Source organism: Adiantum capillus-veneris, chromosome 27 (genome assembly GCF_014529385.1).
Source record: "Adiantum capillus-veneris isolate H3 chromosome 27, ASM1452938v2, whole genome shotgun sequence".
NCBI lineage: Eukaryota > Viridiplantae > Streptophyta > Polypodiopsida > Polypodiales > Pteridaceae > Adiantum > Adiantum capillus-veneris.
Genome location: NC_140957.1, coordinates 33578316 through 33603490, shown reverse-complemented (window position 1 = coordinate 33603490; position 25175 = coordinate 33578316). Strand labels below are relative to the sequence as shown.

The window sequence follows — 25175 nt, the reverse complement described above, 5'->3', positions numbered from 1 at the left end:
GGAAGGATCGGAAACACTTTTTTCTTTGTTCAGGCCATAATGATCTTCCTCCTTCACGAGTGCCTAGCAGGCCCTGACGTAGTGCTACCACACTTGCAAATCGGCGGGGTATTGGCTGATGTGAAGGACCCCAAGACCGCGGCCATTGACTCATCCGCAGAGGAGAGGACGCTTGCCTTGACCTACCCTATAGGGATTCAAGGCCTCTTGGAGGCCTCTCCATCAGTCGGTTCATCCTTGGGACCTCCAGAAGGAACCACCACTTGGGATGCCGTCCCTGAGGTAGAGATTACCCGCTTCTCCTCCATCGTGGTGGGTGGGGAGGAGTTTGTGTTTATGCACGATCTGGAGAAATCCTTTGAGCTTCGCATGGATGAGTGTTTTGCCATCCTCGATGCCCATGGCAAGTTTGAGGTTGATACCACCACCTCCCATGATGATGATCTCCTACTGCCCATGGGGAATACTTTGGCGGACACAATGGAGATCGCACAAGCCGAGGTGGCAGCGGCCGAGCAGGCCAAGGTCTGTGAGGAGGAGTTTGTGGCCGTGCAAGCCATGTGTTTGGCTAAACACGCAAGAGTGGATTCACCACCACCTGCTACAACACCTGTTTTTCTTGATCCAAAGGGGAAGTCAAGCGTGGATCTTTACTTGCACCCGGATGCCGATGAGGAGGATCGTAGACAAGAGGTATAGATGCTCACTTACATTTGATTGTTACAAATGATTTTGTTAATGTTATATCATAATTTTGTGCCCTATCTCAGAAAACCTATGTTTTGCAGGATGTTCTGGAGGTTGACGCCTGGGCGCAACGGTCAAGGGGGAGGAGGCCGCCGTTCGGACCTCAAGCGGCACTTGCTCACTACCTCGTCACACTTCCCACTGGTGTCGTGGTGTTTGTCAATTCCGACTACTCTCTGAATGATTGCTACAACATTTTTGCTCTTCGTTCACTCTCCAAGGCGTTGTGTTTAACAACACTTGCCCAAATGGCCAACCTTGTAGTGCTTGTAAAGAAAGCTTTTGAAATATCCACTTTTCGGTGTAAACTTTCGCTGGCGCCTTATTGCCCATGTCGGCATGAACCAAGCTGTAGGGGTTAATGACACCCAAGAAATCACAACCACTCTACTTAACAGGGAGCCACCCCAAAAGGCCAAGCGCCAGAAAATTGTAATTAGAAAGATCCTAAAGCAAAAGCCGGATATCATGTAAAGCATTGATTTCTTTAATGAAACTACTTTTTGCTGTCTATGACTCTCTTTCTTGCAAGGTTTTGAATTTCTTATATTTTGGGCTTCCATTGTGTATGAGAAGCACCATAATTTCTGCTATGACTACTAAAGGGTTTGGCAGGTATTAAAATTTATAAAATGCATACATTGTTATATCGAGGCTTCCAAAGTTATGGATGTGCCTAGTAAAGGGCTTGGAAGTCCCTAAAATATGTTGCCACAAGGGCGCGCATTGGGGCCTTCCATCAACAGATGAAGTGTGCAAATGCGTGCCCTTGTGGCAGATGAATTTGGACACATCTAGGAGCATACCCAGGTACAAAACAGAGTGAGAATACATTAATACACACTTGCAAAATAGAAAGACATGGATACCCAGGTACCCTTAAGCCCATCTTGCCCCAGATACCTAAATTTGTATTAACAAACCACAAGAGTAAACTATGTGGCAATATATAGCCCTTTTTGGAGTATAGGACTGACATGGACTAAGGGGGGATGATTGCCAGAAGTATCTATGCTAATTGAAGCATTGAAGCAAACAAAACATACTTATTTCTTGTCAAAATTGTCTGGAAACCACTGGAAAGTGTCTGGAAAGCACTAGGAAAGGCTGCCACAAGGGCGCGCATTGTGTCCATCCATAGGCCTCATGAAGCCCCAAATGCGCGCCCTTGTGGCAACCAGTTTGGGGGCATTCCAAGACATTTTCAACACTTTGTAGATGCTTTTGCCATGCAATAGTGAGTCACATAGCATGGATACATCAGGAAGTGCATGCCCCACTTAGCCAAGGTGCTAAACATAGGCAATTTTTCACTATAACAAGCTAATGGCTACATACATACAATAGAAGGTAGACAAAACTTGGACCAGTGCTACATTGCATGGTACAGAATTAAAACAATACAATGCGCAGTGGGGTATACAATAAAAGACGCTTATATTCAAATTCTTCCCAATACAATGCACAGAGTGGAGTATACAATCAAAAGACGCTCGTATTCAAATTCTTCCAAATCTTGGAGTTCCGTAAATACAAAAAGGTTTGATGCCTAATTACAACCTACTCCTCATGGCGCAAACGGCGAGCAAGCTACATATCCTTGGGTATAATGGTTACACGCTTTGCATGGATGGCATAGAGGTTAGAATCCTCAAATATGCTAGTTAAATATTGCTCTGCTGCCTCTTGGACTGCCTCTATGGCCACGGCGCCCATCCGAAACTGAGTGTTGTACAATTGCAAAACCTCCCTGCATAGCCTTGCAAAAGGGGCCCTCCGAATCAAGAGCTCGGTGCTCTTTTGATAGTGTCGAATCTCTGCAAAAGCATGGCTGCGCTTTCTTACCTTCTGAGGTTGACGTGGAGGTGCATTTTTGGCACGAGTTGGGGCAGCTTGCTTCCTCTTCTTGTAGACAATGCTCTTTCTCTTTTTTTTCTGCAGAGGCACTTCCAACACCTCATAATCTGATTCCACCCACTCTCCATCTGATTCCTGCTCTTCACTATTGATCGGATGTGATGGTGTAGGTCCACTCTCTTTAGGAAGTGTCTTACCCCTAATAGACATGTGAGCCTGATAAGTTTGTATTTGGACGCCAACCCATGGGGCATCTTCATCCGTTTGCGTCTCTTCGGAGCCTTCTGACGGTTGCTTTTGGCTGTTTGTTTCTTTGCCTTGGTCGCTCTCATCCTCCCTGTTGCCATCAAAATCGTTGGAGTCTGATGAATAGACAACAAGGCGATGCTTCTGTCTCTCTTTTGCTGCTGTAGAGGACTGGCCATGCTGATTTGAAGCTCCAGCTTCTTTTGTGTGGACTTCACCTTGAGCTTGTGAAGTTCCAGCTTCTGTTGCTGAACCTTTGAGTCGTTGGCCATCCGACCCCTCTGGATATGCAATCCTAGCCGTTTGTTTTGTTCTTGCCATGGTAGCACCTAGTAGGGAAAATTACAAAATGAGCGCCTTCAACCTTTAAATAGGTTTTTTTGAGATTTGGGCCCTTTCACACTATGCGGCCAATTGAGTGAAACTCAAATAAACCAATTGAATTTAACAACTAAACCTAGATAATGCAGACGGATGGCGCGAAGCCCAAACGCTGCCTTTTTGATACTTAATTGCACGCCAAGCTTCATGGCCCAAGGACGCTCACGAGCGTTTCCACTTCTTGGATGCTGCAGTACGGGAGGCGTTGCGTAACTGCTTTGCTAACATCGACTCTCTTGCTTTCTCAATAGTACGAGTTCTCCCAAAGGTGTGCCTAAAAAACCAGTTAAACATCTCTTGGAGGTAGTTGGAGTGTGAACTACCACCAGCATGCCGAGTATTCTTGAAGTAGACTCCTTTTGCTCGATAGTGGGACTTCTCCATGCCTTGTGTACTCCATATCAAGCGAACCATAGCAGTCCATGAAGTATGCACCATGCGCATAGAGAATGTGCTAAAACAACCAAAAAGGAGACAAGCTAATAGAAAAGTTGCATTTTCAAAAATTGCATATGTATTAAGTCCGTTAAAACAAACCATGTAGTGTGTAATCTTACTTTCAGACCATCCGTCCTTAACGGCCTTTGTGAATTCATAAAGCACCTTTTTGAATTCCTCTCGGTGCTCAACGGTGGTGCTTGAAAGATTCATCAATTGCAAAACCTTTTGAAAGGATGACCATACTAGCTTGCGTTGGTTAGCAACCTCCACATTGGGATCTTTGTCCGTTGTGCATGAACACAATCTTTCCACAACTCCCACCGCTTCTCACTTGCTAGATCGACACGTACTTGCCTTGGATACCTGCATTGGAGACTTTGAAATCTTCTTGAAAAATCGACGTGCCTTGGCTCCATTCATGGAAACCTTCTGTGCCACCTCATATGTCTTCTCCCTACAAGTCTCAATGTTCACACTTGATCGGTGACATCCAATCTCATTAAGGAGCGTCTCCACCCCCTGCAAGGAGTCTTTTGACCGTTGAAGGGGCTTCATTGTGAAAGATTAATCAATGTGATGCTTTAGGATCCTATCAAATATTCGCATAAACGCATGCAATGTACAAAAGTGAACATTGTTGAGGGAGAAGGGAATTATGAGGTTCCACCCAGGATCTTTGCTATCCCTATTGGGCACATGCAGCATATCACATGAAAGAACCGAAGTTTGCCACTCATTATTTATATGGTGATCATTATCTTCGTCCTGACCTTCCACTTGACTTGCTAGACTTGTCTTGTGCCCTTTCGTACAGAATGGACAGGGAAGTAAAGAATCTGCACCTTGTTTGCATCCAAGCATGCACTTTATGGTCTTTAGATCACCACCTAAATGCCATTCAACATCAAAATCCCAACGTCTTGGAACCATGAGCTTCTCACCGTTTATTTGAGCTTTAATGACCTCTGTGACCCATGGGATTCTACTGAAAATCCATGCAAGGACTTCATGTGTCTCTTTCGGAACTTCAATTGCACCAAGCACCATATATCCTTCTCTGATTGCACAGTAAAAGAGGGCTTTGTTGCTTCACTCGAACTGCAAGATTTCTTGGCATAAGCTAGGGCTTCAATCATAAGCGTGATGCTCATTCTCTCCAACTTTCTCCCTTTAACAATTACACACTCATCCAACTTCAGCACGAACACAAGCTTGCCTTCAAGAACTGCCAACAATATAAAGCCTCAGAACGCATGTTATGACACATCATAGAGCATGTAGGAAACTCTAAACTAACCTGCATCACTCAAATTGTAGAAAACAGCCATGGACTGCTGCAATCCTATCAAGTCCACAAACATATTGTTGAATTTGGTGGAAACAAACCCTTGGGTCCGCAACACACTGTTAGAAACAGAACCGCTTCCCTTCCCGTGGCCCTTCCTTCCTTCTGATTTGCTACGGAGCAGCTGAAGAGGCATCGTGTCTTCAATATACAAGTAGTCCCCTAATTAGTGAACAACATCTTCATTTGACACCTTCTTGGCAATCGCCACTCTGTGAAGAAGTGGAAATAGGTTTTCCGTGACTCCTCGACTTCTTAATGCATCTTTTAACACTTGATGTATTGTTGATAGCCCTTGGTACTAATCCCAACAGCATCACAAATATCGTGAACATCTAGATCAGTGACAATATTAGAAAAATCACTAAGAACTCTCTTAGTGATTGCGTCTTTCAAGTGTTTTACCTCTGGAGCATCAAGCATCCCAATAAACTCCTCTTTGTTGAAACAAGAACGAAGTAAAGTAGCCCTAGCTGACGCATTCTCGCCGCCTCACGTTTCTTGGACGAAGTTCCTATTGCCCAAAACAACAATGATGAGCGGTATTAGACTTAAACAACATGAGGGACAGAACATGTTACCTCATAGCTGTCACCCTTCGTTTTCTTGCACCTCCACGTGGTTCAAGAGTCTGAATTTCGGACAACTCTCGTTTCCTCACCCTACCTCCCATGGCAGTACTCTTCATGTGTGAAAGAGTATCCTCAAGCTTTTTAATTACATTTTCCTTGGTTGTGATGGTGCTCTTTGCCTCCTCAAGCGCACTAGTATCTGTTTGCATCTGATCTTGAAGATTGTGGAAACTCCCATTGAGAAACTTCTAATGACGCAAGTAGATCTCGGACCGCGCAATCTCGTGTTTGTTGAGTCTCTTGCAGTAGCCCAACAAACCTTGCTCTCCATTTCCAACGTATTGCAACAGTGATGGAATGTTTGTAAAAGACGGATGAACATTGAGAGAAGGATCCTTTGGATACAAGCATCCGTATGTCCAGAGATCCACATTCTTCTCCCCTTGAGCGCGGCGTTCGTTGGCTGAAGGTAATGTACCCAAGCATGTTTTCTTTGTCGGAACATACTCTTGAGATAGGCGTAGGAAAATCCCTGGAGACCTACCGCGTGAAGAGCTTGCTGGGACATTGGTCACGTCGTCAAGAGGTATTGTAGGATGGAGAGATAGAGCTTGAAGGATGGAGAGATGGGTGTGTAGGTGTAGCAGCAGGTGCAGGTGCAAGGGGAATGGGTGTAGGAGAGGAGCTTATATTAGGAGGGAAAGTTTTCAATTTTGGGGGGAATTTCCTAAAAGTTTAGGAGGGAGTCAAAAAATGTTGAATTATGAGTAATTTAACTTAAAAATATTTTTTTTTATTATGTGTATATGTTGGGGGTACTTTTTAGGGGGGAATAGAGTTTTTTTGAAAGTTTTTGAAAAAAGTCATTTTTTTGACCTCTTTGACCCACGGATTTGCTTAGGTGGCATGGGAGAGTTAAGAGGACACTTACAAGTTGGCCAAAAAGCTAGAGAGAGAAGACCCCCTACCCCCCTACTTTTCAAATGGTTTACCCCCCCCCTTACCTACTTTTTAAATGGTTACCCCCCCCTTCCCCCTACCTTTTTAGGGGTCAAAGTTGGAGGAGACCCTACCAAAATAGCCCCATTCAAAGACTTTGTCCCCCATGCAGAGTCCATTTTTTTCCTAATAGAAGCATATCAACAGTGATTGAAGGAACAAGAGGAGATTATTCGATAGCTCAATGAAGATCTTAACAGATATGGGGAAGCAGATAAAGGAAAGAGAATAGCTGGTGCAAGAAGACAAAGTGGAGGAGAAGATGAAAGTTAAACATGGAAACGGTCCATCGCAGTCCCCAAGAGATGAAGGATCAAAGAAGAAGAAACGAAAGAGGAGCGATGATCAAGACGATGACGATGCGGGAGAAGCTGCGAGATCAATCAAGTTTCAAGAAGAGTAAGGCCATCAGACTTTCAAATGCCCGAACAAAGCCATTGATAAGGAAACATGTACGAAGATGGTTGAATTGGAGACTATTGACGATGCGGATGATAAAGGTAAGTCATCTAACTCTTCTTTATGATGCTTTATGTCTTTGATGCATCATTTGAAAGCTTCTATGATCAAAGTCATGCATAAAATTTAAGATTTGAAATTGAATTTCTTAATTGATTCGAGTAGTACACATTGATTCTTGTCCTCTAATCTGGCTGATAAATTAAATCGAAAAATTAAGAGAGATGGTTGAGAAGAAATTTTGTTTACATAAGGATTATTTGTATTATCATGATTACTTATGTGTGTTTGTAAATTCCTGTTTGAAATCTTAACCTAAAGAAAAGATGTGAACGCAGTACTAGAAACCAATTTGATTATAGAGTTAGACAACTTAGAAGTAGGATTCTTCTTATCATGTAAAAGATTCCTCTTAGATTGAACTTGATGTTTTGTATGTTTTTAAAAAAAAAAAAACCTCTTTCCAACTCTGAGGACAGAGTTAATTTTGATAAGGGGAGAATGTAATAGGAATAAATTTGAAGTTCTTAAAGTCGAAAAGAATGTAGTAAGCCATATCTTTCGTTTAGCACGATTTGAAAGATTGTTGAATAGTCTATTAGACAGAGCTTATATGAATGAGTTTAAGATATCAAGAGAGAAAATATACTCTCTTCTTTTCAAATACTACACCAAAGACATATTTCATAAAGATTAATGAACAACAGATAGTCTGTCTATGAACAGTATAATAAAAACGTAATTAAAACTGAGATTTTTATTAGTATCAATGTGTTATATTTATGTGTTTTATAATGCATGGGTAGGCTTAAAATGAGTTGAAAAAGTAGTGGAGACCCAAAAATAGTGTTTTTAGGAGTCGCGATCTAAAAGTAGAGTTTTTAGCCAAAGAAAGCTGTTTATTCGTAATTCTTTCTACGTAGCCTTGTAGACCAGACCTATTCCCGTCGTTTTGAGTACCTGGAAGTCTATGTTTTGAGTTCGTTTGATTAAGTTATGACAGAAACAAATTGCCAACAGCAACAGGGTAACCTACAAGGAGCAACAGGTTAGCTTACAAACATATATACACAGGTAAGATCTCTTTTGTTTGATCTAATCAAGAAGTGATTATACTCTTTTATGATGGTACAAAGTGATGTTTTGAATTTGATTACCGTGTTGATTTGGTTGCACGAGTATGTTCTTTTGGCTATTTTGTAGACGATGCATGGTGTCATGATATTGAGATTGTGATCGTGTTGCGATTTTGATTATGATCGTTGTTGCCATCAAGAGATTGACATTGAGAGTGTGAGTGTGATTGTGATTGAGATTGAGAGTGAGAGTGTGATTGAGATAGCTCGGGGGTGGTCGGGAGGTTATGAAACGAGCTATGCTCTTCTTGTAATGATTACCTTGTATCCATACAGACTCTTTATTTCATCTATTTACTCTACGTACTCTGTATATTTTTTGTTCATTATCAATGTATTTCGGTCTCCCGTGTCGCGTGACATCCTCTCTCTAATTTTGTGAAACATGCTAAATTATGTTAATCAAGTGATATTGACTACTTTAGTTGTAACCAAGTGTAATACTACATAGTTAACTATTGTAATTCCATTTTTTCATATTTCTTTTTTTAAAATTTAAAAATTTTATATAATGTTCTTTAATTTTTATTAAGAGGAGGTAAAACACCAAAATTTGGGGGGGAGGGGGGGACGTTTAAGCCAAAATTTGAATGTTTAGGCACTAAATCGTGCTCTAGGAATAAACGCGGTAATAGTAGCAGCAATATTAGAAATAAATATCATGGTAATACTCATAAAAATACTCACGATAATATGTAAAATGCAAAAAAAAACACCTCCGCCCTCCTCTCCCTTCTCTCTCTTGTTGATTTTGGACATTCTCTCTACAAAACGAAGTAAAAGACCACAGTAAATAATTAAAGATTTTCATAGTGTATAACCATAACCAAATTCTAAAACCACAACCATCGTGTAAATTGCAAAACATAACCATAATTGAATTTTGAAACCATAACCATAACCGGAATTCTAAAACCATAACCATAATCATCGTGTGAATTGCAAAACATAACCATAACCAAATTTTGAAACCATAAACTATAACCAAAATGGACATAACCATAAACATAACAACTACTGTTTAAAAGTATATATGAACCAAAACATAAATCGCTATACATCAACATGTACAAATGAAAATATATACTCAGTCATACTGATAAAGATAAGGCCTCCCAATCGATGGCCTCTCCCTCATCCTGAAGTTGCCAAAGAAGAACTGATAGTCCATGCTCGAACTCATATTTCTCCTCTCTACCCATCGGAGAACGCTTCATGGCAAGCCCCTCTAATATAAACAATTAACCATAAGATAAACACTAGAAACAAATATGTAGATATGATATTTAAATAGTATATGACGCATACAAACTCATGTCAAAGAGTCTCATAGCCTCCACTTCCAAGATGAGAAGATCCTACAAAATCCAAGCGTGCGTTGGCTGCAGCTCGCTGCTCCTAAAATCTACCTAGATGCTTCTGTTGCTCTCGAGAAATCCCTACCTACTCTTTTACACCTAAACATGCCAACTTTGGCTCACTAGCTTTGTATTTGTCTCGTGGTCGTCTTCTTAATTGGAAGGAAATGTGCTTGCTTAATGAATCTGTCTACTATAGTCCAGTCATTGGAGATTGGATCGCATCCCTCTGTTGGATATACTCTTTGTGAATGGCATCAATGATGTAATTATTTCTCTCCACGTCTTAAGCATCTCAACACTCCATCACAGAGTGCCCAAACTGCACTATAAAAAGCATGGCCTTTCTGGACCTTTCCATAATTGGTGCCCCATCACTAGTCTTGTACACGTTGCTAGGATCAAACTCATGTAATCCCCAGGGTGTACATGGTGTAGCCATTTTCATACTATCTACTGAAGAGAGAGGTGGACGTTCTCGTGAAGGTGTGGACGCATTGGTAGCACCACTATCATAACAACCACCCCCACCCACACCCTCACCATGTGGATGACAATATCTATGTTGTCTCAAAGAGGAATGAGAAAGCACAAGCTCTTGTGTAGATCGACCAGTTGGTGTAATTGGGATGTTGTTTTGAGGGATTAGAGAAACTATAGATGGTCTAGAAGGACCTGCTGTCCAAAATTGGTGTGCGTATGCACACTATTTTGGGGAGAAATGTGAGAAGAAAAAACGCATTTGCTCCGGTGACATGCCGGTTGGAGCAATTTGAAAAGTAAAACTCAGAGAATACGTCTTCTTATCATCTGCCATTGTTACAAAAACCAATTGGAAAACATATATACAATACATTAGTTCACTTAACCACAGATAAATATATCATGGAAAAATTTGCTCGTTGAGTAATCTATCAAACCCATTTAAACTATTTTAACAAGAACTAATTTGTCTTTTCAGGTAAATTAGTATGACAAATATATATTTATGTGAAAAGCTCTATAACACTCGTTTCAAACAATCCATAAATACAATGTAGATTAAGAATTACCAAAAGTTGCACGAAGATTTTTTTTTTTGGCATCACTGTAAAGCAATATGCGGGCAAGCCTTTTCACATTCTCTCCTTGTTGAGCTTATATGTGAAGCTACTCAATATATGGCTTCTCTATATCAAATAGAATCCCAAAGTGTGTAGAATACACACATGAGATGATGTATATATAGAGGGGACCTGGGTGCCGTATATAGAGAAGCCATATATTGAGTAGCTTCACATATAAGCTCAACACCCCCGCTCAAATAAGGGTCCCGAATTGTGGATGAAAAAACCCTAATTGTGGATGAAATAAGGGTCCCTAACTGTGGATGAAAAAACCCTTGGGGGATCAAGGGAAAAACCCAGATCTCTATATACACCTACCGTTGTCGTCTGCCATGCAGAGAAAAAAAGTAAAGAAATGCAAGCTAAGCTTCTTTGAAGCCTACACATTAAGTGAGCAGTGATCAGAGCTTGATAGCAGGCAAAGCTTAATGATTAATGTATGCTAGATGCGGTTTAGAAGGGCCAACAGATGTCTCAATGATGCCAAAAAGGAGTATGCTTGCATTGAACACATATGAGAGAGTATGATCTAGAACTGTAGTGCTTGAAGTGCTCTATCGGTCTGTCTTTACGGGTCGTTGATTGGAGTTATGGTGAAGAAATTATGGCACTTTGAAGCTTAATTTGATTGCAGATCCGTACCGGATTGGGAAACTGCAGCTGAGGTGACAGAAATGAAATGAATGCGCAGACCTGAAGTGCTCACATTGTGGAGCACGTCGGTCTTTTGAAATTAGTGATCAAAGTTTCGGTTGCCAAGATATTAGCCTTTAAAGATTCGTCGGGGGTCGCCTCTGTACCAGTTTGATCCGCTCAGTCGGTGTGCCATCTGGGAATTTTTTTTTTTTACTTTGACCGAGGTTTGGAATGTCATGCAGCAACACTTTGGTTGATATGTTGTGCCTGACAAGAATATTATTTATTGGAGGTTGTTGATAGCAGGAAATGCCCAACACGGCTATGGCGTAAGCAGATACAAATCGGGGGTCATTGCTCAAATGCAATCACTTATACTTGTATCTAGCAGGCTAGTGGCACTGTTCGAGGACATTTACAGGCACAAAAATTCATGGTAATATTACTAGCTAGGGGATTTTGAAAATAATGATGTTATGCTATGCATTGCATTGGTCGGCATTTGTGCCAAATGTTATGCCCTTACAATGATTACGGCCGCTCAATGGAGAAGCTTGGCAAGCCTCGGCTGGTACTATATGCAAAATTTTTCTCGTCAAATGGTTCCCAAGCCAAAGTGTAGGCCAAATGTGGTGCCCTTACAAAGCCTAAGACTGGCTACCAACCTTAAGCCCATCACTAAGTTAAATTGGCCACCCTAAGGCTCATATAATGGCCGCCCCCCCAATATCGCCCATTAATGGCCGCCCGTCCAATGTAGGCCGCCCACTTGGTAAATCAAAAAGGGGTAACCCTATTTCATTAAGAAAAAAGTATGCAGAGGGCGTAGCAGGGAGAGAGTTACTCGCGCGAGCCGGCTCCGGCCTTAGAAGATGTAGGCGAAGAAGGGAAAAATGATTAAAATCCCCTTGCGCTTCATTTCGGTCCCAGTGGCGACTGATTTGGCACTGGTCACTGTTCGGGCCTGCCATGTCATCACAGTGTTTCACGTGCCACGTCAATGACGCCGGCGCTACTGCAAGGGGAGCAAAGAGCTATTAATAGCGGGAGTTTTTGCATGAGTGGACACACTTTTACATGTACGAGAAAAGATCTGAAGGAAAGGGAAGAAGCAAGCTCCCTTGATCGCCATCGAAGCTAAGCAAGAGGGTAAGCTAAGCAAGGTTTTTTCTCTCTTGATCGCCATCGAAACTAAGCAAGAGGGAAGCTAGGCAAGAGCTCTCTCCCTTGATCTCGAAGTCAAGAGCTCTCTCCCTTGACCTTGAATCAAATCCAAAGCCAAAGGGCGAGCTGTCTCTCTCTCAACAATCAAAACCAAGCCAAGGATTGGGCGAGCTCTCTCTCTCAACCTCCAACCCAAGCAAAGGCGATCTCTCTCTCTATCGACCTCGGCAAGGCTCAATCAAAGTCTTTGCAACCAAGGCACCAAGGAGACTATTCCTCATCGGCTTATGCAAGGAGATATCATCAAGGCTTGTAAGCAGTCATAGGAGAAGAAATACTTTCGGCATAGACATTGATTGAAGACAAATTAACCAGATAGAATCGACACAATAGGATTTTCCTTGTCAGCAGGCAAATTAGTCTAATTATCTCTTTTTGATGGATTGCGGAGCTGTTAACGGCCCGGAGTGATCTATAATGGGAGTTTAAGCTCCTTAATTGTCATTAGCATTATTTAATGGTGTCGTTAACGACACTTCTTCTCGATTGTGTATCAGTTTCGTCGGTGTTACCAATTTTCAAGCAAGTTTTGTGCGTCAATAGTATTACTGAGTAATTAATTGTTGTTGTATTGTGCGGTACGATAACTTTTCACTCAATTTTTCCACAGCCAGCAGCCCGGTGCTGACCTGGCTCAAGTTTCGAACACATATCCCCCGACACCTGGTGAGCCCGACGCGAAACCGAGCCGGGGTGGGAAAATTGTTGAAGCATACGTCTATACCACAAGAAGCAGCCATGCAGCAATTTGGAGCATACATGCAATAGCAACAGGCTACCCAGGAGCAACATAATTTGCAAAACCGGATTTGTAAAGCTCTTCAAAAAGTTACGGAAAAGCTGCAACGGTTTGAGGGCCAAGATATTTCAAAATTTTGAATTTGTATGAGCAAGTTATGGAAGATAATGGTATTGAAGACCAGGATTCAGTGGAAGGATTTCATCTGATTGCAGTGCCAGAACTTAGGGCCCGGATTAAAGAAATTCAAGCGGCTCAAGGGCCAAACTGACGGGATTTTAAGAAGGCGCTGTAAGAGGAATATCATTCTGGAGGATTATTAACGGGTGACCAGACAGAGTTTTATGAAGTGGGTGCAGAAGAAGGGTAAAAATTTATCTATACGAGAACTATTGCGAGAGTTTGAAAAGAAGTTTGATTAGTTATCATCAGCAGAACAACGTTCCTTGAAGGATCAAAATGTGGAATTGTTTATTCAAGCTGTTGATCCGCGACTAAAAAAGAATTTGGTGCAATTATTGGAGGATCCGACGGGAGAACTGGGATTGACATCAGATTGGAAAATAGTATCTGAAGCGGTGAACATGATCGTAAAACGACAGAAGCGGGCTGATAAGAAAATCGTGATTGAGGTACTGGATGATGATAAATGAGAGCTTAAAGAGAAGCCTCCCTCTACATTACCCAAAGTGGAGGGGCCTGTTCTTGACGATCTCGTTAAAGGTATTCAAGAACTAAGTTTAAATTTTAAAACTGTTAAATTTGAAGGGTTAGCTGCAAAGGCGTCTACTTTTGAACCTAAGCAGCAGCAGCCACCACATAAAAATTGGGATCGATGCTTGTGGTGCGATAGTGAAGACCACAGGTTTGTGAGAGAGTGTCATGAGTTTGATGAAGCTTATAAGAAGGATGTGGTTTTCTGGAAAGACAAGAAGATTCATCTCAGGGCGACAGGGGAACTGCTCCGCTTGAACTTTGGCAGAGGCGGAATGAAGAAGATAGTGGAGGAAATACAGCATAATGTTGCCCTTGTGGAAGTAGCTGCATATGGGCTGCAAGTTTGTGGTAAGGAAGATGATGATGGTACAGGTGCAAAGGGACAGTTTTGTCCATATGCTCTAAAGACAGTAGAAGCAGGTAAGGTAACATACGGAAAGCTACGATAGGTGGGGAATTCAATTCGAGAAACCACTAGGTGGACTGATCCAGTTGATTCTCTTTCGATATATGCTTATATTGCTAAAGCTCAAGCCAATGAAGCTATGGTGGAAGAGAAGCGGAAAAGAGATGAAGAGGTGATTGGGGCATCAAAAAGGTCAACGAGATCCAGAAATAAGAAAGAAGAAGTGCCAGCTCCTAAACCTGCCCCGGAGGTGGTTATGGAAGAGGCTCCGAAGGATAAGAAGCAAGGTAAGCCTAAAGGGCCCTCGTATAAACTCAAGTCTGATATTGAACTGGCTACAAATTTGAAGAAAGTTTTTGACGAACGTATCCTGAATAGTAAAGTGAAGCTCACTTGGGGGATATTCTTGGAATTGCTAAGCGCGAGTTCCATGATGAGATCATCAACATTATAAAAAGAAAGCGGCAGGTACCGAGTGATCAAGAGTCAGATCCAATTAAAAGCCAAGTGGTTCATCACATTGAAGCAATTTTGGAAGACTATGAAGAGTACTTAGCAGATCTTGAAGAAGAAGAGACAAAGCCTGTGGTGGTTCCACGCCCGATTATACCTGAGGTAAGAAACATGCATTTTAATGACGGTGAAGATGAAGAAGTTATACCCAAGAGTCACTTTTTGAGGACTCATTGGGCAAGAGCCATGACAGAAACAGTGGTAAATCTTGGCGACATTGAGGAGCCGGTCTTAGCCTCATAGACCATGGTTCAGAAATCAATCTCATGGCAAAGAATTTGCACCAAAAGGGGAAGTGGCCTATTGATGTGGATCACGGGTGGCGAATTCGAGCTTCCAACATGCTTCCTGGAGATCTTTACGGTGCATACACAAATGTTAAGGTAACTATTGGGGATGTATGTGATGAGCAAAACTTTTATATACAGGAGCATTCCTCCTACCCGTTGATTCTAGGACAACCCTACATTACGGCTGTGCGGATGGAAAATAAGGTGTTGGATGATGGCTCGGCCTTTTCCAGGGTTCAAAGACGAGATGGTAAGAACGGTTCAATTTCTAATTGTATGTGTTGATCATGTTAGAAACAAAGACAGTTTACGTGATCGTCCAATGCCCTGGGGGTTCACTATGTGTAAAACTACCATATCACGTGCGTTCAAGACATGTTTATAAAACCCCTTATCTGTCAATTTTGTTAAGAATATAATGTACCCTTTTCTTTTAAAATTTGTAAGTTTTTTTCAAATTAGAAAAAAAAAGCCCTTCTATATATATTTTTTGGTAAGTTTCAAGAACTTTAAATACCCTTATGTTGAACTCACGTGATAGGCTACATTTTTATTAGGTGACCTCCCCGGGGTCCAATGCCAAAGATACGTAAGGAGTTTAAAGAACAAAGATTTGCTCAGGATTTTCTTGGGGTGCCACTATAAAGCGGGACTATGGTGGTGCAAGTGAGGAGAAGTTCTCGCAAAGAGAAACCTTCTCTTCACGATTTCTAGGGTTGACATCTGAGGGTTCAGTATCTTACAGGAAATTTAATGATTTAACTTAGTGAGAGAAACAATATGTTTCAAGCATTCAAAGTGACTTGCAGGGATGTGATGTGCTAGAACCGGATGATGCGATTTCAGGAATCTTCGAAGAGATCTCTTATGTTGATACTATGTTAGAGCTTGAGGATATCAAGAAGAACAGGTTAGAAAGTGGAACTGAAGTTGTTAAAGTGCACTCAATGGACATATACGAGGCACTTATGCATATTGAGGATGACTTGGATAAAGAAGTTGAAGCACAGGTAGAGACGAAGTACAAGACAGTTGCAAAGAAAGTGAGACCTGTGGCTACACCTCTACCAGAGGGAAGTGATGAAGTAATTAAAGAAGCTTCTCGATAGCCTATGCTCAGAAATCCTAAGAACATTGGGCACAAATTCACTAAAGAGACATTGCAGCAACTGAAGGTGGGAGAAGATGGTTTTCTCAACGAAGAGGAAATCAAGTGTTTTCAAGGTATGCTTGAAAAACATGGTAAAGCTTTTGCCTTTGAGCCAAGCGAGATTGGCTGTGTGGATCCAAGTGTTGTTGCACCTATGGTTATATTCACTATTCCTCACATGCCATGGAGCTTACGTCCTATTCCTGTTCCTAAAGCTCACTTGCCAAAGCTTATCAATTTGCTTAATGAGAAGATACAAATGGGAATCCTGGAACCATCATGTGCGCCATACTCTAACTGATGGTTCACTATTCCAAAGAAAAATGGTGCTTTAAGGTTTATACAGGATATGCAGTCTGTTAACAAGGTAACAATCCGCAATGTGGGTACCGGCCCAATTGTGGGTGAATTTGCTGAGGCTTTTGCAGGTAGGTCAATTTACTCTATGGGTGATCTTTATTTTGGATATGATCAATTTCAGTTAGCTTTAGAGAACAGGGATCTTACTACGATGTGTACACCTCTCGGATTGGTAAGGATGTGCACTCTACCGTAGGATGCTACTAATTCTGTAGCTCATATGATGAACGGCATGAATAAGGTATTAAGGGACTTTATCCCACATGTTAATATGCCTTTCATTGATGATCTACCGATTAAGGGCTGTGAGGAAGGCTCAAAAGATGAAGTAAAAGATCAGAGGGGGTGCCGACATTTTATTGCTCAACATATTGCTGACTGTGATGCTATTTTATCTAGGCTTGAAGAAGTTAACTTAACACTTTAGGGCAAAAATCAACTTTTGGTGCCAAAGAGGTTCTAATTGTAGGGCACATGTGCAGTCCAGAAGGTAGAAGGCCAAGTCCGGCTAAAGTTGAAGCTATTCAAAAGATGAAGGAAACGTGCTCTTCTGTTATTGAAGTTCATCAATTTCTGGGTGCACTTATTTGGCTGCCACATTTTGCTCATGTTGCAGAAGTGCTTTATCAACTGTTGAGAAAAGGTAAAAGATTTGTTTGGGAAGAAGTTCACACACAAGCTATGAGGAAATTAAAGAAGATTCTCCTTGAGGCTCCGACCTTGAGGAACGTTGACTACAAATGCGGAAGGCCAGTAATCTTAACAGTTGACACTAGCCCAACAGGTATTGGCTGGGCTATAGGTCAAGATGATGAAGAAGGTAAAAGGTATGTGGTTCGATTTGGAGCAAAAGTACTCAATGCTCACCAAAGAGGCTACCCACAGGTTAAGAGAGAACTTTGGGGCATTGCTACTGCTATAAGGTCTGATAAAGAATACTTTATTGGAGCTTCAGTCATGGTAGAGACAGATTGCTTTCCACTGATAGACATCTCTTACAAAGGGGAATCTTGGGGACAAAGATGAAGTGCTAAATACAGCAAACATGAAAAAACTGAGTTCAACATTATGAGTTGTAGAATCCCATAGAAACTATTCAATATCTAGCCAAATTTGATCCTTATGACTAGATATGGTTACTAACTACAAAATGCATGTAGTTGTCACAAGAAACTAACAATATTGAAAAATCTATACTTGATATACTAGAATGTTTCGTTTTCTTCTATAATTGAAAAAATCAACCATCGTTGTCTACTATGAAAAATAGGGTATTAGGTGCCCCAAAACTCAAGGAATATTAGCTTTATGTTACAATATGCGACATAGAAAATAAAAAATGCATTTGGATATCATGAAAGCCACCAAAAAAATCATAGAAGAGCTAAAATTGGCTAAAAAACACGATTTGACAATTTTTGTAATTTGGTCATAACTTACAACTTTAACATTTATTTCTCCCTAGAAGCATCAGGACATGTTGAGGACTACTAAAGATAGTTCTCTAGCATTATAGACCTCACAAACATGAATTCTAGAGTGGTATAGTTCCAAAAAGTTGAAAAAAGCCAAAAACAAGACCCGTTTTTTCACACAGTTTAGGTTGTGAAATGTTGTGCAAGGACAAGGTTAAAGATGGAATTGATATTCGAAAAAAATGTCGAGTTTTTTTCAGCTCATGAGACAACTTTCTAGATAGATAGCACCTCAAAATTCATTTTGAAACTCTTGACATAATTCAAGGAAAATGGTCACTTAACAGGACATAAAAGTGTCCCATTACCAACCTAGTGTTAAGACACCGGAACTAGCCAAGTTATTTGTAGACAATCTATACAAATTGTATGGTTTGCCAAGTAACATTGTTAGTGACCGTGATCCCAAGTTTAACAGCCACTTTTGGAGAGCTCTATTTAAACGATTGGGTACACAACTAAACCTCAGTACAGCTGATCATCCAGAAACGGATGGTCAAACGGAACAGGTTAACCAGGTGCTAGAGGATATGCTAACAGCCTACATTAGCAAAAAACAGTCAGACTAGCAAGAATACTTACCTATTCTCGAGTTTGCCTACAACAGTGCTAAGCATATCACAATAGGTTTTAGTCCTTTCATGTTCATGTACGGGTTTCAACCTAGTCCACCAATTACAGTGGGGTTGGCAACCAAAAAACTCCAATAGGTTAAGGATTTTCTCCAAGACCACATGGATATACTGAAACTTGCTCGTCAGAATGTTCGGCAAGCCCAGGATCAGTATAAGAAATATGCTGATGAGAAACGTCGGCAAGTTACCTTCGAACAAAGGGAGGAAGTATTTTTACGTGTGCCAGAACATTCTAAAATTTTGAAAACTGGACCGACATCAAAATTATATCTCCGCCATTGTGGGCCTTTCAAAATACTCAAGCGAGTCGGTGATCGTGCCTACAAACTATTACTACCATCACATTCTCGCATTCATCCGGTGTTTCATGTAAGCCGTCTACGAAAGCCGTTACATGGGGACGACACCGTCATTGACCAACAGGTTTTGGTTGATTACATTGAACCTCCTACCTTACCCTATGAACCTGAACATGTTCTGGATTATCATGAGTTGCGTACACGACATCACGTATGACAACAAGCCTTAATCAAGTGGAAAGACCGACCTGAAGAATGTGCCACTTGGGAAAACATTAGTGTTCTTAAGAAAAGGTTTTCCACTTTTGTTTTCGAGGACAAAAACTCTTCTTAACGGGGGAGTAATGTCAGGACAAGGGTCTTGTAACCTAAGGACTAGGATGGCCATGGACTACGTCCACGGGCTAGACTAGACAGTGTGGATAGGGGATCCGTCTAGGGCAAGGGGCTAGGAGCCCACTTCTATAATGGGAGGTTGGGAGGAGGATCTCTACTCTAGTTTCCCTAGATCTTACAAAAAACCAGTCAAGACCAGCATAATATAGCTTACCTTTATATGTATCAATCATTGGCAAGATCCTCACAAAGTCAAACAGTTAATCTCAGTCCAAACCCTGATTACACACAACATTACCGGATATTGCTAAGAGTTAAGGTATACAAAGCCCAATTCCTCAAACTGAGAGAGAAGAGCAGTCTAACAGCCTAAGACCACCATATAGTGCCAAGAGTCAAGGTATATCAATCCCAAAAAGTTGGTCAGTAGTGAATGTATAGCAAACCAGTCGGTCAAAAAAAACCCAGTCTAGACCAGCATAGGATATCTCCCCCTCTCATATATCAAAACATCGGCAAGGATCATCACACAGTCGAACAATCAACCTTAGTCCAACCATTGCTTAGACACCCCACTACCAGATATTGGCAAGAGTCAAGGTAAGTCAAGCCCGACTCCTCAATCTCAGATAGAAGAGCATTCCAACAGCCCGTGACTACTCTTTGTCTCAAACATTACTCTATAGTGGATACAATGATCTGTGCATTAGTCCAAAACCACTGAGTAGACTTATCATTACCAGATATTGCCAAAAGCTTCTAAGTTCCCCATTAGAAATTGCAAGAGCATATAAATTATTTTGCATAGTTCAAACCAAAAATGGTGTAATCAACAGCAGTGAAATACTATGACGCGACACGACAGAGCGAAATACATTGATAATGAACAAAGAATATACAGAGTATGCAGAGTAAAAAGATGGAAATAAAGAGTCTGTATGGATAGAAAGTAATCATTACAAGAAGAGCATAGCTCGTTTCATAACCTCCCGACCACCCCCGAGCTATCTCAATCAAACTCTCACTCTCACTCTCAATCTCAATGTTGTGCACAATCTCAATCTCAATCACACTCTCACTCTCAATCTCAATCACACTCTTAATCACAATCGCACTCTCAAAATCTCTAGATAGCAACAACGATCATAATCCGAGTTGTAACACGATCACAATCCCAATATCATGACACCTCGAATAGATCCTGTTTCACACATCGTTTTCTGCAACTTCTACAAAATAGTCAAAAGAATATACTCGTGCAACCAATTCAACATGATAATCAAATTAGAAAACATAATTTTGATTCATCATAAAAGAGTATAATCACTTCTTGATTGGATCAAACAAAAGAGTTATTACATGTTTATGTTTGTTTGTAAGCTAACCTATTGTTGCTTGTAGGTTTTCTTGCTGCTGCTGACAACCTATTTATGTCATAACTTTTACAAACGAACTCAGAACAGAGCAATCTAGGTACTCAAAACGACGGGAATAGGTTTGTTCGAAAACGAAACTTTTAGGTCACGGCTTTCAAAAACTCTATTTTTGGATCTCCACTACTTTTTCAACTTATTTTAAAACTACCCATGCATGTTAAGCTAAAACACGTAAATATAAAACATTGAAATTAATAAAAATCTCAATATTAACTACGTTTTTATTATACTGTTCATAAACAGACTACCTGTTGTTCATTAATCTATATCAAAGTATGTCTTTGGTGTATTATTTAAAAAGAAGAGAGTATATTTTTTCTCTTAATATCTTAAACTCATTCATATAAGCTCTATCTAATAGACTATTCAACAATTTTTCAAATCGTGCTAAACGAAAGATATGGCCTACTACATTCTTTTCGACTTTAAGAACTTCAAAATTTAGTCTTATTACATTCTCCCCTTATCAAAATTAACTCTGTCCTCAGAGTTGAAAAGAGGGGTTTTTAACATACAAAACATCAAATTCAATCTAAGAGGAATCTTTTCCATGATAAGAAGAATTCTACTTCTAAGTTGTCTAACTCTACAATCAAATTGGTTTCTAGTGCTGCCTTCACATCTTTTCTTTAGAATAAGAATATCTAAATAAATATATTTCGTTGGCATTCTCATAAAATTTGATGTTTCAAAAGAAACACACATAAACAATCATGATAATACAAATAATCCTTAAGTAAGAAAAAATTCTTCTCAACTATCTCTCTTGATTTCTCAGTTTAATTTCAGGTTTAAATTCTCAGCCAGATTAGAGGACAAGAATCAATGTGTACTACTCGAATCAATTAAGAAATTCAATTTTAAATCTTAAATTTTATGCATGACTTTGATCATAGAAACTTTCAAATAATGCATCAAAGACATAAAGCATCATAAAGAAGGGTTAGATGACTTACCTTTACCATCCGTATCGTCAATAGTCTCCAATTCAACCATCTTCGTACATATTTCCTTGTCAATGGCTTTGTTCGGGCATTTGAAAGTCTGATGGCCTTACTCTTCTTGAAACTTGATTGATCTCACAACTTCCCTCGCATCGTCATCGTCTTGATCATCGCTCCTCTTTTGTTTCTTCTTCTTTGATCCTTCATCTCTTGGAGACGGCGATGAACCGTTTCCATGTTTAACTTCCATCTTCTCCTCCAATTTGTCTTCATGCACCACCTATTCTCTTTCCTTTATCCGCTTTCTCATATCTGTTAAGATCTTCATTGAGCAATCGAATAATCTCCTCACTGCTGATATGATTCCATCGCTACCGCATGATTGAAACAACTCTGATACCACTTGTGACGCAACACGGGAGAGCGAAATACATTGATAATGAACAAAGAATATACAGAGTATGCAGAGTAAACAGATAGAAATAAAGAATCTGTATGGATACAAAGTAATCATTACAAGAAGAGCATAGCTCATTTCATAACCTCCCAATCACCCCCAAGCTATCTCAATCACACTCTCACTCTCACTCTCAATCTCAATGTTGTGCACAATCTCAATCTCAATCACACTCTCACTCTCAATCTCAATCACACTCTCAATCACAATCTCACTCTCAAAATCTCTGGATAGCAACAACGATCATAATCCGAGTTGTAATACGATCACAATCCCAATATTATGACACCTCGAATAGATCCTGTTTCACACATTGATTTCTGCAACTTCTACAAAATAGCCAAAAGAACATACTCGTGCATGCAACCAATTCAACATGATAATCAAATTAGAAAACATTATCATAAAAGAGTATAATCACTTCTTGATTGGATCAAACAAAAGAGTTATTACCTGTGTATGTTTGTTTGTACGCTAAACTGTTGTTGCTTGTAGGTTGTCTTGTTGCTGTTGACAACCTATTTCTGTCATAACTTTTACAAACAAACTCATAACAGAGCAATCGCGGGAATAGGTCGGGAACGACGGGAATAGGTCTGGTCTACAAAGCATCGCGGACAGAATTGCCAAAAACGTTCTTCTTTGACTAAAAACGTAACTTTTAGGTCGTGACTTTCAAAGACTCTATTTTTAGATCTCCACTACTTTTTCAACTTATTTTAAACCTACCCATGCATTTTAAGCTAAAACACATAAATATAAAACATTGATATTAATAAAAATCTCAATATTAACTACGTTTTTATTATACTGTTCATAAACAAACTACCTGTTGTTCATTAATCTTTATCAAAGTATGTCTTTGGTGTATTATTTAAAAAGAAGAGAGTATATTTTCTCTCTTAATATCTTAAACTCATTCATATAAGCTCTATCTAATAGACTATTCAACAACTTTTCAAATCGTGCTAAACGAAAGATATGGCCTACTACATTATTTTCGACTTTAAGAACTTCAAAATTTAGTCATATTACAAATACCCAGTAGAAAAACCATTATTTCAGTCCGTTATATCAAAGCAAACCATACCCAAAGTGACATTTAGTATTAAAATCACACAAGGTACCTCTGTAGATTCAACCAGTGATTTTTTGTTGGGAGCCATCACCAAAAGACTTGCAGAGATGAATCCTCTCACCCACGGTATAGTGTGTGCAACAATATTGAAAAAGGCAAGGTGAAACCTATCACACCCTGACCGACTCAATGTATGCAAAAACATGAAAGAACAGAATATCCTTTGCTCAATGGCAGCTAAGTGAGCGTTATTGCTCACCTTTATAAGGTAGTGTCAAGCCTTGTAGTCTCCCGCCTCCGGTCGTGGAGCTCGCTCACGAGCACATGGAGTCTGGCATTGCAGTCGAATGTCCACCCACCCGCGCAGGGGAGGTGCTAGTTGCATGCACCCCAAAGATAGCCAGCGGTGTCTGCAACATCCCGCAAAGAAGCTCTGATTTCCTGTCACGCTGCGTTGTGCCTTCAAGTGATGCTTAGTGACCTTTCCCCAATAGTGTACGACCCAAATATAGCTGGCGCCCAAAAATTATGGGCTTCCTACACCTTATGGCCAAACCATCTTCCCATGGTAAAGAGTTACCACATGGTAGAATACAAATACTTACATGACCTAAATCCTCGTGAGGATAGTATAGTTATTCCCAAACTTCGAAAGAGGGAGAGGAAAGCACAGTTTTATAAAATATAAAAAAAGGGTCATTACCTGGTAGTTTTAAAAGCACGGTTTATAAAATTTTAAAAAAGAGAAGGAAAGAGAGATATATAGAGAGAGATGAAGAGATACGGCCACCATTCTCCAGATGTAACATATAATGAATCAGTTCAGAGGTTAAGCTAGTGTTAGACCAAGCGAGAGGTAGGATGTGGTAGATCAAATCCTGTTGATACCAAATAGAGAGAGAGAGAGAGAGAGAGAGAGAGAGAGAGAGAGAGAGAGAGAGAGAGAGAGAGAGAGAGATGGATAGAGGGAGAGAAAGAGGGATAGAGGGATAGAAAGAGAAAGATGGATAGAGGGAGAGATAGAGAGAAAGAGGGATAGAAAGAGAAAGATGGATAGAGGGAGAGATAGAGAGAAAGAGGGAAAGAGCGAGAGAGAGAGAGAGAGAGAGAGAGAGAGAGAGAGAGAGAGAGAGAGAGAGAGAGAGAGAGAGAGAGAGAGAGAGGGGGGGGGAGGGAGAAAGAGTGTGTATGAGAGAGAGATAGGGATAGATAGAAATAGAGACGATGAGGGATAGATAGAGAGAGAGAGAGAGAGAGAGAGAGAGAGAGAGAGAGAGAGAAAGAGAAATGGAAAGAGAGAGAGAGAGAGGGGGGGGGGATAGAGAGAGAGAGGGGGGGGGGGGGGATAGATAGAGAGAGAGAGAGAGAGAGAGAGAGAGAGAGAGAGAGAGAAAGAGGGAGATATAGAGAGGAAGAGATATAGAGAAAGAAAGAGAGAAGGAGGGAGAGAGAGAGAGAGAGAGAGAGAGAGAGAGAGAGATTTTATTATCGTCCTCGGAGGTCAAATATGACCTATGGGACCAAAGTTACATGTGATGTAGTATGTGTATGGCTGATGAGTGACTCTCAATGCTCCAAAATTGTAGTGATGAGAGTCGCAATGGAGAGCCCACACTTTGGCTTGGAGAGGAAAGTGTGTAGGTCTAAGTTATGGCTGAAAATGTGAGAGAAGCAAGTTCGGATGTGATCAAAAGCTGAGCACTCTAGTAGTGTGTGGTACTCAGACTCTCGAACTTGCAGTGAGCATAATGTGCACAATCGATTTGACTCTTCTCCATTGCCCCAACGCCCTATCTCGCATCGAAGGAAATGGGAGCTAAGCCGAATTGCTGC

The 25175-nt window shown here is 40.6% G+C and overlaps 1 pseudogene; it reads left to right on the top strand.

The window, feature by feature from the left end:
• Nucleotides 1-13899, top strand: part of LOC147421746 (putative complex I intermediate-associated protein 30) — a 50987-nt pseudogene extending 37088 nt beyond the window's left edge.
• Nucleotides 13900-25175: the final 11276 nt, after the last annotated feature.